Source organism: Pongo pygmaeus, chromosome 16 (genome assembly GCF_028885625.2).
Source record: "Pongo pygmaeus isolate AG05252 chromosome 16, NHGRI_mPonPyg2-v2.0_pri, whole genome shotgun sequence".
NCBI lineage: Eukaryota > Metazoa > Chordata > Mammalia > Primates > Hominidae > Pongo > Pongo pygmaeus.
The window spans coordinates 80,109,569-80,124,358 of NC_072389.2; the positions used below are offsets into that span (position 1 = coordinate 80,109,569).

A 14,790-nucleotide genomic window follows, 5' to 3' on the forward strand; every position below is an offset into this window, starting at 1 on the left:
GGAGTTCGAGACCAGCCTGGCCAACATGGCGAAACCCCGTCTCTACTGAAAATACAAAAATTAGCCAGGCGTGGTGGTGGGCGTCTGTAATCCCAGCTACTAGGGAGGCTGAGGCAGAAGAATCTCTTGAACCCGGGAGGCAGAGGTTGCAGTGAGCAGAAATCGCATCACTGCACTCTAGCCTGGGCAACAGAGTGAGACTCTGTCTTTTTTTTTTTTTTTTTTTTTTTTGAGACAGAGTTTCGCTCTTGTTGCCCAGGCTAGAGTGCAGTGTCACGATCTTGGCTCACTGCAACCTCCGCCTCCCAGGTTCAAGTGATTCTCCTGCCTCACTCAGGCTCCCAAGTAGCTGGGATTACAGGTGTCCGCCACCATGCCTGGCTAATTTTTTGTATTTTCAGTAGAGATGGGGTTTCACTATGTTGGCTGGGTTGGCCTCGAACTCCTGGCCTGAGGTGATCCACCCGCCTTGGCCTCCCAAAGTGCTAGGATTACAGGCGTGCCCGGCCGGAGACTCTGTCTTTAAAAATACACACACACACACACACACACACACACACACACCCCCCCCCCCGGAGACTCTGTCTTTAAAAATACACACACACACACACACACACACACACACGCACGCGCACGACTAGATTTTTTTTTTTTTAGAGTCAAGAGTCTCACTCCATCACCCAGACTGGAGTGCAGTGGTGCGATCTCGGCTCACTGCACCCTCCACCTCCTGGGTTCACGCAATTCACGTGCCTTAGCCTCCCTAGTAGCTGGAATTACAGGTGCGCCACCACACCCCGCTAATTGTTGTATTTTTAGTAGAGACAAAGTTTCTTCATGTTGGCCATGGTGATCTCAAACTCCTGACCTCAGGTGATCCGCCTGCCTTGGTCTCCCAAAGTGCTGGGATTACAGGTGTGAGCCACCATACCCGGCCTACAACTAGTAGAATAAGGAAGGACTGGAAAGTGCACCAAAATCATGATCCAAGTTTTTACAGATTAAACCCTCTTTTTGACCTGAAGTATGGGGATAAGACAAAGAAGTGCTTTTGGTTTGAGATAGAGTCTCATTCTGTCACCCAGGCTGAAGTGCAGTGGCATGATCTCGGCTCACTGCAGCCTCGAACTCCCAGGCTTAGGTGATTCTCCCACCTCAGCCTCCTGAGTGAGTAGCTGTAACTACAGGTGTGCACCACCAAGCCCAGCTAATTCTTGTACTTTTGGTAGAGATGGGGTTCCGCCACATTGGCCAGGCTGCTCTCGAACTCCTGGGTTCAAGGGATCCACCTGTCTCGGCCTCCCAAAGTGCTGGGATTACAAGTATGAGCCACCGTGCCTGGCCCAGACAAAGGAATATTGACCAGGTTGTTATCGTTTGAAATTTTTTGAAGTTTCTCTAATCTCTTTGATAACATTGAAAATCTCTGAGACATCTTGGGAAATACAAGCGCAATATTTTCCTTTAGTACAGCACAAGTTCCCTTTTGTGAGATAAGGAGAATATGTTATGGGAGCTCTATTTTGGCTGACCGCCTTCTTGCAATAAGTCTAAAGCTTAGAAGGTCTTTATTAAGCTTTCAGTCATTTGTACGGTCATAAACTTGAAGAATTCTCTCAAATATATGTGTCCCCTGTAAAGCATGGTGTGAAGCTGTCTGGGGACAGAAAAATAGTTTCAAAATTCTCTTATGCCAAGGTTTAATTGCTTATAACAGAAATGAAAGGACCGGATTCGGTGACTCATGCCTGTAATTCCAGCACTTTGGGAGGCCAATGCGGGTGAATCACCTGAGGTCAGGAGTTTGAGACCATCCTGGCCAACATGGTGAAATCCTACTCTACTAAAAATACAAAAATTATCAGGTGTGGTGGCACACGCCTGTAATCCCAGCTTCTTGGGAGGCTGAGGCAGGAGAATCACTTGAACCTGGAAGGCGGAGGCTGCAGTGAGCTGAGATCATGCCATTGCACTCCAGCCTTGGCAACAAGAGTGAAACTCCATCTCAAAAAAAAAAAAAGAAAGAAAGAAAGGAAGTAATGAAAGGGTTTCCCTTTAGGCCAGGTACAGTGGCTCACACCTGTAATCCCAGCACTTTGGGAGACTGAGGTGGGAGGACTGCTTGAGCTCAGGAGTTTGAGACCAGCCTGGGCAACATAGCAAGACCTCATCTCTACAAAAAACATTTAAAAGTTAGTCTGGCACAGTGGCCTACGCCTGTAGTACCAGCTACTCAGGAGGATCACTTGAGCCCAGAAGGTCAAGGCTGCAGTGAGCCATGTTTGTGCCACTGTACTCCAGCCTGGGCAACAGAGAGACTCTTTTTTTTTTTTTTTGAGACAGAGTCTTGCTCTGCCACCCAGGCTGGAGTCCAGGGGCACGATCTCGGCTCACTGCAACCTCCGCCTCTGGGGTTCAAGCAATTCTTCTGCCTCAGCCTCCCGAGTAGCTGGGACTGCAGGTACGCGTGCCACCATGCCCGGCTAATTTTTATATTTTTATTAGAGATGGGGTTTCACCATATTGGCCAGTCTGGTCTCAAACTCCTGACCTCGTGATACGCCCGCCTCGGCCTCCCAAAGTGCTGGGATCACAGGCTGAGCCACCACACCCAGCTGAGACCCTGTTTTTTTAAAAAAGGATTTCTCTTTAGATACTTTTGACCAAAAGGGTCTATGAGTGAGGTCCTGAATTATTGTTATTATTATTATTATTATTATTATTATTATTATTATTTTGAGACAGGGTCTTGCTGTGCCCAGGCTGGAGTGAGTGGTATGATCTCGGCTCACTGCAACCCCAGCCTCCTGGGTTCAAGTGATTCTCCAGGCTCAGCTTCTCAAGTAGCTGGGACCACAGGCACCACCAGGCCCAGCTAATTTTTATATTTTTAGTAGAGATGGGGTCTCGCCATGTTGCCCAGGCTGGTCTCAAACTCCTGGCCTCAAGCAATCTGCCCGCCTTAGTCTCCCAAAGTGCTGGAATTGCAGGCGTGTGCCACCATGCTCGGCCGTGAATGATTCTTAATACAGGAATCAGTTGCCATAAATAGAAACATATCACCAATTTTCAGGGAGTAACGAGGAGTTCTTTATTCCACAAAGCAAGTACCACTCATTAGGAGTCACCTAGGAACTGGGTTCAGGCCAGGATAATCCAGAACTCTCATTATGGATCCTGGCAAAGATAGTGAATCTGAGTCTACTTCAGTTTAAAACTAACTTAAAATGTCTGAAAATAATGCTTTGGTATGCCTTTGTGGTAAGAGTTGTACAGGTTATGCATTTTTTAAGATAAACCATACCAGTGATTCTTCCCCTGGGCTGTCAGTGCTGCAAAAATGTGAACACATGAACTGGTCCCCACCTTAGGCCCTTTAGTTTGATTTCTGTGTAAGCAAAAATGTCCTACTTTAGGCATGGCAATATTGGTATTGGTGGCTTAGAAATATAAGGTTTGTGATGGTGATTATCAGTAATTATGTTAAGAGTTCATAATAACTTCATTCGTTATGAAGTCATTGATATCATTTGAGGGGATTACTACCCAAAAGAATTATACAACCTAAAGGGAAGTGAGTGCAACCCAGCAACTGAATCTGGCTAGACTGTGGGCTAACTGTGAATAAGTAATTGCTGTATACAAGGAGTTTACTAAAGGCAAGAGTATCAACAACAGAAACAGGAATAATAAAAAGCCCGTATACAGTAGACACAGTGGCTCACACCTGTAATTCCAATACTTTGGGAGGCTGAGGTGGGAGGATTTATTGAGCCCAGTAGTTCAAGACCAGTCTGGACAACATGGTGAGACCACCTGTCCCACCCACAGTCTCTACAAAAAGTTTTTAAAAAATTAGCCAGCTGTGGTGGTGTGTGCCTGTGGTCCCACCTACTTGGGAGCTGATGCAGGAGAATCCCTGGAGCCCAGGAGTTCAAGGCGACAGTGAGCTATGATTGCACCACTGCACTCCAGGATGGGAGACAGAGCTAGACTCTATCTCTTGAAAAAAAAAAAAAACAAAAAAAAACAGTATATGATCTTGTAGTATGCTACCTTCCCTTCTGGCTAAGAAATAAAAGGGGGGAAATAAGGAAATACACATGTATGTATTCATTTGTGCAAAAAGAAATACATGACAAACTGGGTTCAGTGGCTCACAGCTGTAATCCAACCACTTTGGGAGGCCAAGACAGGGGGATCACTTGAGCCCAGGAGTTGTAGACCAGCCTGGGCAACAAAGTAAGACCCCATCTCTACAAAAAAAACTTAAAAAATGAGCCAGGTGTGGTGGCGCACACCTATAGTCTCAGTTACTCGGGAGACTGAGGTAGGAGGTTGAGCCTGCAGTGGGCCATGATCACACCACTGCACTCCAGCCTGAAGAACAGAGGAAGACCCTGTCTCTAAGAAAAAAAAGAATGGGCCAGGCATGGTGGCTCATGCCTGTAATCCCAGCACTTTGGGAGGCTGAGGCAGGCAGATCACCTGAGGTCAGGAGTTCGAGACCAGCCTGGCCAACATGGCGAAACCCCGTCTGTACTAAAAATACAAAAATTAGCCAGGCTTTGTGGTGCACATCTGTAGTCCCAGCTACTCAGGAGGCTGAGGCAGGAGAATCACTGGAACCCAGGAGGCAGAGGCTGTAGTGAGCCAAAATTGCACCGCTGCACTCCAGCCTGGGCAACAAGAATGAAATTCTGTTTTTAAAAAAAAGAAAAAAAAAAAAAAGAATGAGGCTGGGCACGGTGGCTCACACCTGTAATCCCAGCACTTTGGGAGGCTGAGGTAGCAGATCACTTGAGGTCAGGAGTTCAAGACCAGCCCGACCAACATGGAGAAACCCCATCTCTACTAAAAATACAAAATCAGCCGGGCGTGGTGGCACATGCCTCTAATCCCAGCTACTCGGGAGCCTGAGGCAGGAAAATTGCTTGAACTCAGGAGGCAGAGGCTGCGGTGAGCCGAGATCACACCATTGCACTCCAGCCTGGGCAACAAGAGCAAGACTCCGTCTCAAAAAAAAAAAAGAAAGAAAAAAGAATGATAGTGACATGTCAAAATAACACAGAAGGTAGCTTGAAAAGGTAGCCAGATCTGCCTGTAAGAGATTAGAATCAAGTATGGGTAGAGAGACTCCTAGTTATATGGGCCTGCCTGCCAGTGGCCGAATCAGAGGGAGACAGTCTATGGGTTCCTGAATGGGCAGAACACAAAGTCATAGAGCCAAGGACAGTACTTAAGGCCATGTGAACTCAAGTGTGTCTGATAATTTAGTTAATTTAAGCTTAGTATTCCTTTTGTGGTTTTGACTTTTCTAGATGATTGAGAGTGGTAAGGAGCATGAGGCTTTGACATGACAGGCAATGCTTTACATAGCTCAAGAATAATTGCCCCAGTAAAATAAGTTTATCTATCATTACACAATTAAATTAGAATAGCTCCTGTAGGGAATACAAAGTCCATCAGTTTCTTAGCCACTGTGAGTGTCTCAAAAAAAAAAAGAGGTTTAATCGGCTCATGGTTCTGCAGGCTGTACAGGAAGCATGGCAGCATCTGCTCCGCTTCTGGGAGGCCTCAGAAAACTTACAATCATGACAGAAGGCAAAGCGAGATCAGGAGGCTTACATGACAGAAGCAGTACCGAGTGTGGTGGGGAAGTGCCACGTACTTTTAAACAACTAGATCTCATGAGAACTCACTATCATGATGACAGCACCAAGGGTGATGATGTTAAACCATGAGAAACCACCCCCATGATCCAATCACCTTCCATAAGGCCCCACCTCCAACATTAAGGATTACAGTTGAACATGAGATTTGGATGGGGACACAGACCCAAACCATATCACCCCCACTGCGGTAAACTGTTCTATGGAGAGCTTTTGCAAGTGTTCGTTTGAACTTTTCTGGTGCTACATGGAGGCTGTCCTCATGGATCTTATAACCCAATAGTGTGCATAGATGATGGAATTCTTGAACCTCTCCATGGGCTCATCATCATTCTGTTGCTAAAAGAACTCACTTTTAAAGACTTCAGACAGAGCAACTTGTAAGTATAAAGATCTGCTAAAGCATTTCTTCTCATTTTTTTTAAGTGTGGGCCTCTGCTTAATGACAGCAATTTCCAAGACATCATGAAACTCACTTATTTGGTGTCTATTTTTAACAGGGATACCAATTGAGAAGGAAAATGTTCTGTTTCTTTCCATGGTATTCTGAAGCCATGGCCCATGAGTCAGAATGTTCATGTGTGTTAGTCATTCCTTGCTGTGTTTAACAAGATATAGTAAGAGATAAGCTCAGGTAAGAACATATTGATTTGCAGGTGAAATGAAAAGGAATAGAAGGAGTCCAGCAATGGGGCCTTGTAGGGTTGGAGAAGCTGCTGAACCCCAACAACAGGAAAAAAGACTGAAAAGGCTTTGAGAAACACAGGTCCACTAAGGTATTTCAATTAAACAGAGGAATTCAGCACTACTGCAAAGAACAGTTTAAAGGTGTTTTCTCCTACCTAAACCTATTGTTTCCTATGGCCTCACTGTAACTGCCATTAAGCTGAGAGAGAGAGGCATGGAGTGAAGAAAGAAAGAGATAAGCAAAAGTTGATATTTATGTCTTGAAAAAAATCCAGCCTGGCCAACATGGTAAAACCCCGCCTCTACTAAAAATACAAAAATTAGCCAGGTTGGCCGGGCGCGGTGGCTCACGCCTGTAATCCCAGCACTTTGGGGAGCTGAGACAGGAGGATCACGAGGTTAGGAGATCGAGACCATCCTGGCTAACACGGTGAAACCTCGTCTCTACTAAAAATACAAAAAATTAGCCGGGCGTGGTGGCGGGCGCCTGTAGTCCCAGCTACTCGGGAGGCTGAGGCAGAAGAATGGCGAGAACCCAGGAGGCGGAGCTTGCAGTGAGCCGAGATCATGCCACTGCACTCCAGCCTGGGTGACAGAATGAGACTCTGACTCAAAAAAAAAAAAAAAAAAAAAAATTAGCCAGGCATGGTGGCAGGCATCTGTAATCCCGGCTGAGGCAGGAGAATCACATGAACCCAGGAGGTGGAGATTGCAGTGAGCTGACATGGTGCCACTGCACTCCAGCCTGGGCGATGGCATGAGACCCTCTCTTTAAAAAAAAAAAAAAAAAAATATATATATATATATATATATATTCTCTGGCACAAGATACTGTTTGCTTTGAGGCAAATCGATTCAAAAAGTTTCTGAGCGAACTGTATTGCCAAAAAATTCCCCAGCCTGGTCCGAATAAATAAGTAAAACCATAAAGTAACACTTGGAAATCCAAAGCTGCACCATCAGGAAGGAGGCTTTCAAGGTTGTGTAGTTCCCAAGGAGGACAGGCACCCCGCTTCACACAAAGCCAGGAAGAATAATGGCTGAGGAAGAACTTGCCAGAGGGCAGAACAAGGGTGGAAGGAGAACAATGCCAGGATAATTTTTCCTAAAGAGCAAAATCTGGTCTAATCTAGGAAATTCATCCACTGCCAGGAAAGGACGTCTTCATAATGCATATCTAGCAGAACTCCATAATTGCTTTGGACAGGAAGGTTGGGTTTTTCCCATTCTCCCTTTTCCAAATAGGATTTGCTATTGCCATTTTCCTTTCTCTGCTTCATCATTGTAGATGGGTAGGTGGGTCTATTGGGGTGGTGAGAAAGTGGCAACCACTTGGCTTTTAGTTCATAGATTGCTGGACCATGAGGAAATTCACTCAGGCCAATTAGAGAAGACCACAATCCAGATTCTAATATGAATCCTGTAAATGAATGGAAGTTTTTGTCATAGCCCTTGGGAGAAGGGTGAGTATGAGATTTGCTGGTCAGAGAGGCTGACTGTAGCAGCGACCCCTTGCTGTCTACTAAAAGTCATTATTCTCTTTAGGCACACAACTAGACTGTTTCCCATACTCCCATTCAATTTGAGTGTGGTCATGTGACGGTTTTCTCCAATGTAATGTGAGTGGAACCAATGTGTGTCACTTCCTGATCCAGGGGATAATAGATGGACAGCTTCTGGGCCCCTTAATGAAAAAAGTGGAGGAGAGTGGCCCCATTGACCTGAATATCCGCCCGGGACTGTTAGGTGAGCAAGAAATTAAGTATTTTACTGAGTCATATTTTGGATCTATTTGTCGCAGTAGTTTAACCTATTATTAACTGATACACACCCCATGAGTCATGCTTGTTCAACATGACTATATATGTATATCCTTTTAAACAATGATTATTAATGGTAACATATTAAACACCCTGTAGTGAACCTTGTTTTTTTTTTTCATTAAATTTCCTGGTAAGTGTTCTGTATCAGTACATTAATAACTTCTTTGCCGGGTGCAGTGGCTCACGCCTGTAATCCCAGCACTTTGGGAGGCCAAGGCGGGTGGATCATGAGGTCAAGAGATCGAGACCATCCTGGCTAACACAGTGAAATCCCGTCTCTACTAAAAATACAAAAAAAAAAAAAGCCGGGCGTGGTGGCTAGCGCCTGTAGTCTCAGCTGCTCAGGAGGCTGAGGCAGGAGAATGGCGCGAACCCGGGAGGCGGAGCTTGCAGTGAGCCGAGATCGCACCACTGCACTCCAGCCTGTGCGACAGTCCAAGGCTCCGTCAAAAATACATAAATAAATAAAATAACTTCTTTGTTTTTATTTTATTTTTGCTTTTTTGGGGGGGGGGGGGCGTTGGCAGGGGAGACAGGATCTTACACTGTTGCCCAGGCTGGAATGCAATGGTGCCATCATAGCTCACTGCAGCCTAAACTCCTGGGCTCAAGTGATCCTCCTACCTCAGCCTCCCCAGTAGCTATGACTACAGGTGTGGACCACCATGCTCAGCTAATCTTTTAGTTTTTGTAGGGACAGGGTCTTGCTTTGTTGCCCAAGCTGGTCTTGCATTCTTGGCTTCAAGTGATCCTCCCACCTGGGCCTACCAAAGCGCTGGGATTATAGGAGTGAGCTACTATGTTTGCTTTTTGAATAGCTTAAGTACCACATGTTATTTTGCCCGTTCCCTACTGATGGACATTTAGTTAACAGTCTTTTGCTATTGTCCTTGGTTCAAGTTCTTTCTTTCTTTCCTTCCCTCCCTCCCTCTTTCTTTCTTTCTCTCTCTCTCTCTTTCTTTCTTTCTTTTTAATGGAGTCTCGTTCTGTCGCCCAGGCTGGAGTACAGTGGCACCATCTAGGCTCACTGAAACCTCTGCCTCTCAGGTTCAAGCGATTCTCCCGCCTCAGCCTCCCAAGTAACTGGGACTACAGGTGCCCGCCACCATGCCCGGCTAATTTTTGTATTTTTAGTAGAGATGGGGTTTCACCATATTGGCCAGGCTGGTCTCAAACTCCTGACCTTGTGATCCTCCCACCTCAGCCTCCCAAAGTGCTGGGATTACAGGTATGAGCCACTGCGCCTGGCCGATTCAAGTTCTTTCAATTGGCACTCTGTAAATGCAAAGGACAGGTCAGCTATCTGTCCAGCATTATCTAGTTCTATTCTTTAATTTAGGACTTCCCTTAGATTCTTTTAGCCGAGTTACAAAGATAATATGCTCTATTGATTCTCTGTGGTCTACTATTGTAAAATATATATTGAAAAATAAACTCAAGTGATTACAAGTCCAATACTTACACAGGTAGGAGGACTATAACATGGTGACCTAACAGCATGATTACAATGAGACAGCCCTGGGTTCAAATCCCAGCTCTACTACCTATAACATGTAACTTAACCTTACACAATTTACTGAACTGTAAGCATCCATTTTCTTACCTGTTAAGTGGTGACTATTGTGAAGATTAAATGATAATGAAGTGCTCAGTACATGATATTCAGTTAACAAGTACTGTAGAATTTTTCTTACTATGTAATTTTTAAAAATTATCAAAGAAAGCCAAAATTAAGGCCAGGCACGGTGGCTCACGACTGTAATCCCAGCACTTCGAGAGGCCGAGGCAGGTGGATCATCTGAGGTCAGGAGTTCGAGACCAGCCCGGCCAATATAGCAAAACCCCGTCTCTACTAAAAATACAAAAATTGGCTGGGCGTGGTGGCTCACTCCTGTAATCCCAGCACTTTGGGAGGCTGAGGAGGGCAGATCACGAGGTCAGGAGTTCGAGACCAGCCTGACTAACATGGTGAAACCCCGTCTCTACTAAAAAAAAAAAAAAAATTAGACGTGCGTGGTGGCGGGCGCTTGTAATCCCAGCTACTCAGGAGGCTGAGGCAGGAGAATCGCTTGAACTCGGGAGGCGGAGGTTGCAGTGGGCCAAGATTGCATCATTGCACTCCAGCCTGGGCAACAGGGCGAGACTCCATCTCAAAAAATAAATAAATAAAATAAAAATACAAAAATTAGCCGGGCATGGTGGTGCATGCCTGAAATCCCAGCTACTAGGGGGGCTGAGGCAGGAGAATTGCTTGAACCTGGGAGGTAGAGGTTGCAGTGAGCTGAGATTGTGCCACTGCACTCCAGCCTGGGCAACAGAGCGAGGCTCCGTCTCAAAAAAAAAAAAAAAAAAAGCCAAAATTAAACTTTAGTCTGAAGATAGGACATGTATCATAACTCTCTTTATTGTTAAGATAGGAAATTGGGGCCAGGCGCGGTGGCCCATGTCTGTAATCTCAGCACTTTAGGAGGCCAAGGTGGGCAGATCACCTGAGATCAGGAGTTCAAGACCAGCCTAGTCAACATGGCAAAACCCTGTCTCTACCAAAAATACAAAAATTAGCCATGCATGGTGGTGGGCGCCTTGGTTTTCAAAAGGTTAAATCACTGTTCAGTTTTTTCAAAATGATTTTATTTTACGTACTTCTCTGCAACTTGCCAGTCTCTCTCTCTCTTTTTCTTTTTTTTTTTTTTTTTTTGAGACATGGTCTCACTATGTTACTCAAGCTGGAGTGCAGTGGCATGGTCATGGCTCACTGCAGCCTCGTCCTCCTGGGCTCAAGCAACCCTTTTACCTCAGCCTTCTGAGTAGTTGAGACTACAGCCACCATGTCCAGCTAATTAAAAACTTTTTTTTTTTATAGAGATGGGGGTCACGCTATGTTGCCTAGGCTAATCTCCAATTCCTGGGCTCAGGTGATCCTTTCGCCTCAGCCTCTGAAAGTGTTGGTATTACAGGCGTGAACCACTGCTCCCAGACTGCCAATTTCTTTTCTTTTCTTTTCCTTTTTTTTTTTTTTTTTGAGACAGAATCTGGCTCTGTCGCCCAGGCTGGAGTGCAGTGGTGTGATCTCAGCTCACTGCAAATTCTCGGTTTCAAGCAATTCTACTGCCTCAGCCTCCCAAGTAGCTAGGATTATAGGCACCTGCCACCACTCCCAGCTAATTTTTGTATTTTTATTAGAGATGGGGTTTCACCATGTTGGCCAGGCTGGTCTTGAACCTCTGACCTCATGATTCGCCCGCCTCCGATCCCAAAGTGCTGGGATTACAGGCGTGAGCCGCCGCACCTGGCTGCTAATTTCTCTTTAAATTTTACTGCTGACATCTTCTCAGTCAGTAGAAGTATATCAACTTCATTATTTTTAATACCTTTAGTCATTTTTTTGGTAACCATTTATTTTTAATAAAGAGGGATTCTTCAAATTTTGTGGTTCTTCTTTTTTTTTTTTTTTTAAGGGAGTCTTGCTCTGTTGCCCAGGCTGGACTGCAGTGGCACAATCTCGGCTCACTGCAACCTCTGCCTCTGGGGCTCAAACGATTCTCCTGCTTCAGCCTCCCGAGTAGCTGGGACTACAGGCATCTGCCACTACACCCAGCTAATTTTTGTATTTTTAGTCGAGACAGGGTTTCACCATGTTGGCCAGGCTGGTCTCGAATTCCTGACCTCAAATGATCTGCCAGCTTTGGCCTCCCAAAGTGCTGAGATTACAGGCACGGGCCACCACGCCCGGCCTCAAATTTTGTGATTATTCATTTGAATTTTGTAATCAAACATTAGGGTGACGTGTTGGAGCTGATCCCATACTGTAGGTTCAGGAAATACAGTCATTGCAGACATCATCATTAATGTTAAAACAGGCAACACAGAGGCTTCTCTCTTGGGACTGAGAAGGGAAAGAGGTGTAGGAAACATACACAAATGTAAAAACTATTCTCCTAGTACTTGGCTTCTGGAAGTGAAACTGAAGGACTGTACCGTCCATATTAGGAAATGACTGGCTGCTGGATGACCACAGTGTTAAGCTTTTTGTCCCTTTTTGTGGGGAGAGAGAGATGAAAGGGAATTGGTCAGGAGGACATTAGATCAGTTAGCTTTATAATCAATCTCTTCTCTTCCAACACAATCTCAGTACAGTTATAAGCATTATGAAATCAAACTTTCACTTTAATTAGAGAGATTGAAAATATGGCTCCATTTTTAAAGGTGAGGGTTCTAAATTATATTCCTAAATGATGTTAACTATTGTTCCCCGAAATTGCATCAGGGTTAAAAATTTGTGTTGAGATTGGTTTGAATTAATCTAAATATTCAACATGTGCTCTTGCCATAAAGCAGAAAGCAAAGGCCTGAAGTATACAATCTTTTTAACCTTTCTGGCATTTCATAGATTTCACCTTAATAAAATTCTGAAAACTCCCATTATAGTATAATTAGCTTCCTTTATTTTATTTTATTTTATTTTATTTTATTTTTTTGAGACACCTGTGTAGGTATCTGTGGACACATTTATGAGAATCGGTTGGCCCTGCAACTCTCCCAGACAGTCAAGCTCACTGCCAGGCTAACTTTGGCTTGTGTACCCTCTCCTCTTAGTTTCACCAATACTTGACAGAGTCTGGCTCAGCACAGCTCTGTGGGATGGAGGGCCAGATGGCTCCCAAAGAGCCCTGACCAGAGGCACAGGCCTGTGACCAGGTGTCCTATTCTAGGACAGATGGCTTGAATTGCCTCCTGCTCCCTTTTGCTCTGACAGTCTCTGGGACTACTGAGCGCTGGGGCCACTACAGAAATTGGATGGCGCTTTGCAAAGATGGCTTTTAATTAAGTATCAGGGAGAGTGAGACAATCCAATATTTTCAAAGATGAGTCACTCTGGGATTGGCCTTTTTGCTTGCCTTAGAGGTCTAACCTCTTCCATTCACAGGTGAGAGAAAGAACAATGTAGTCAAGTCAGTTCAGCAGCATGTTGGCAAATCGGAGTCCCAGGCTTGGAGAAGACCTTTGCGGTGAAGGCATGTGGAAAGAGAATGTGGCAAGAGAGCAGCTATCTTCAGGGGAATGTTGGTCTGCCCATTGCCAGGAGGGCTCGTTACTCTGAAAAAGTTTTCAAAGTTTACCTTTGAGCCTCAGTAACTAGGTATTGGCATTTCCCCAGGGTTTAGTGGTTAGTGGAGGCTGACACATCACATAACCCAGGTCACCAGACACCAAATACCAATTGTCTGACTTAAAATACAAACAGTTCTATGAAACAGGACACCCAGTAGTCAGCCTGATGGTCATATCCCCTACCCACAGGAAAACACACCGAAAGCCCACTCAGGCTGCAGATACGTTACTGACGCATCCACCGCCACAGCTAGAGAGATACCCTCAGGAATGTGTTGACTTGATATACCTCCTTTCTGGGCCCCCTAGTCACATTCTTTCTTTACACAAGTTAATACCATTTACTCAGCAGAGGCTTTACACATGCTAATAGAGGCTCCTCAGGCTACACCTTCATCTCAGGACAAGTGGAAACCTTAATTATCCGGTTTCATTTTAATTTTCCATGACAGTAAAAGGTACAGTGACTACAGGACAGTCCTTTCCTGCCTTCCTGGGGTAGTTAATCCTAAAAAACCTCTTGTGGGGCAATTCAAGTTGAAAATGTAATCACTACTTAATTTCAATGGGAAAACATTTTACATGTGCACAGCGTCCCAAAATTAACACCCACTCATGCTAAAACATCAAATCTCATTAAGACAGACACAATTACATCAACAATTACACTGGCTATCATAAACAAAACTAAAGGCATTTTCCCTTCATTAGTTATGATCTCATTAGTTATGAGATTATTATCCCATAATATGGCCATTTACCTGTTGTTTCTTAGCTTTTATGCACTGTACATTTAAGACTAAATTTAGGCCAGGCTCAGTGGCTCACACTTGTAATCCCACCACTTTGAGATGCCAAGGCAGGCGGATAATTTGAGGTCAGGAGTTCACCACCACCCTGGCCAACATGGCGAAACCCTGTCTCTACTAAAAATACAAAAAAAAAAAATTCGTCAGGCACAGTAGTTCATGCCTGTAATCCCAGCATTTTGGGAGGCCAAGGCGGGCAGATCACAAGATCAGAAGTTCGAGACCAGCCTGGCCAATATGCTGAAACCCCGTCTCTACTAAGATACAAAAAAAAAATTTTTAAAATTAGCTGGGCGTGGTGGTGCCCACCTGTAGTCCCAGCTACTCGGAAGACTGAGGCAGAAGAATCACTTGAACCCAGGAGGCGGAGGTAGCAGTGAGCCGAGATTGTGCCACTGCACTCCAGCCTGGCAGCCTGGGTGACAGAGCGTGACTCCATCTCAAAAAAAAAAAAAAAAAAAAAAAAAAGAGGTCGGGCCTATCCTAGTACTTTGGGAGGCCGAGGTGGGCAGATCACTGAGGTCAGGAATTTGAGACCAGCCTGGCCAACGTGGTGAAACCCTGTCTCTACTAAAAATGCAAAAATTAGCTGGGTGTGGTGGTGGGCACCTGTAATCCCAGCTACTCGGGAGGCTGAGGTAGGGGAATTGCTTGAACCCAGGAGACGGAGATTGCAGTAAGCCAAGA

At 45.0% G+C, this 14,790-nt stretch overlaps 1 long non-coding RNA gene across 1 annotated transcript in view; it reads right to left on the reverse strand.

Moving 5' to 3' along the window:
- LOC129014555 (uncharacterized) overlaps positions 1 to 14,790 on the reverse strand; it is a 66,234-nt gene that overhangs the window by 42,930 nt on the left and 8,514 nt on the right. The window lies entirely within an intron of this gene.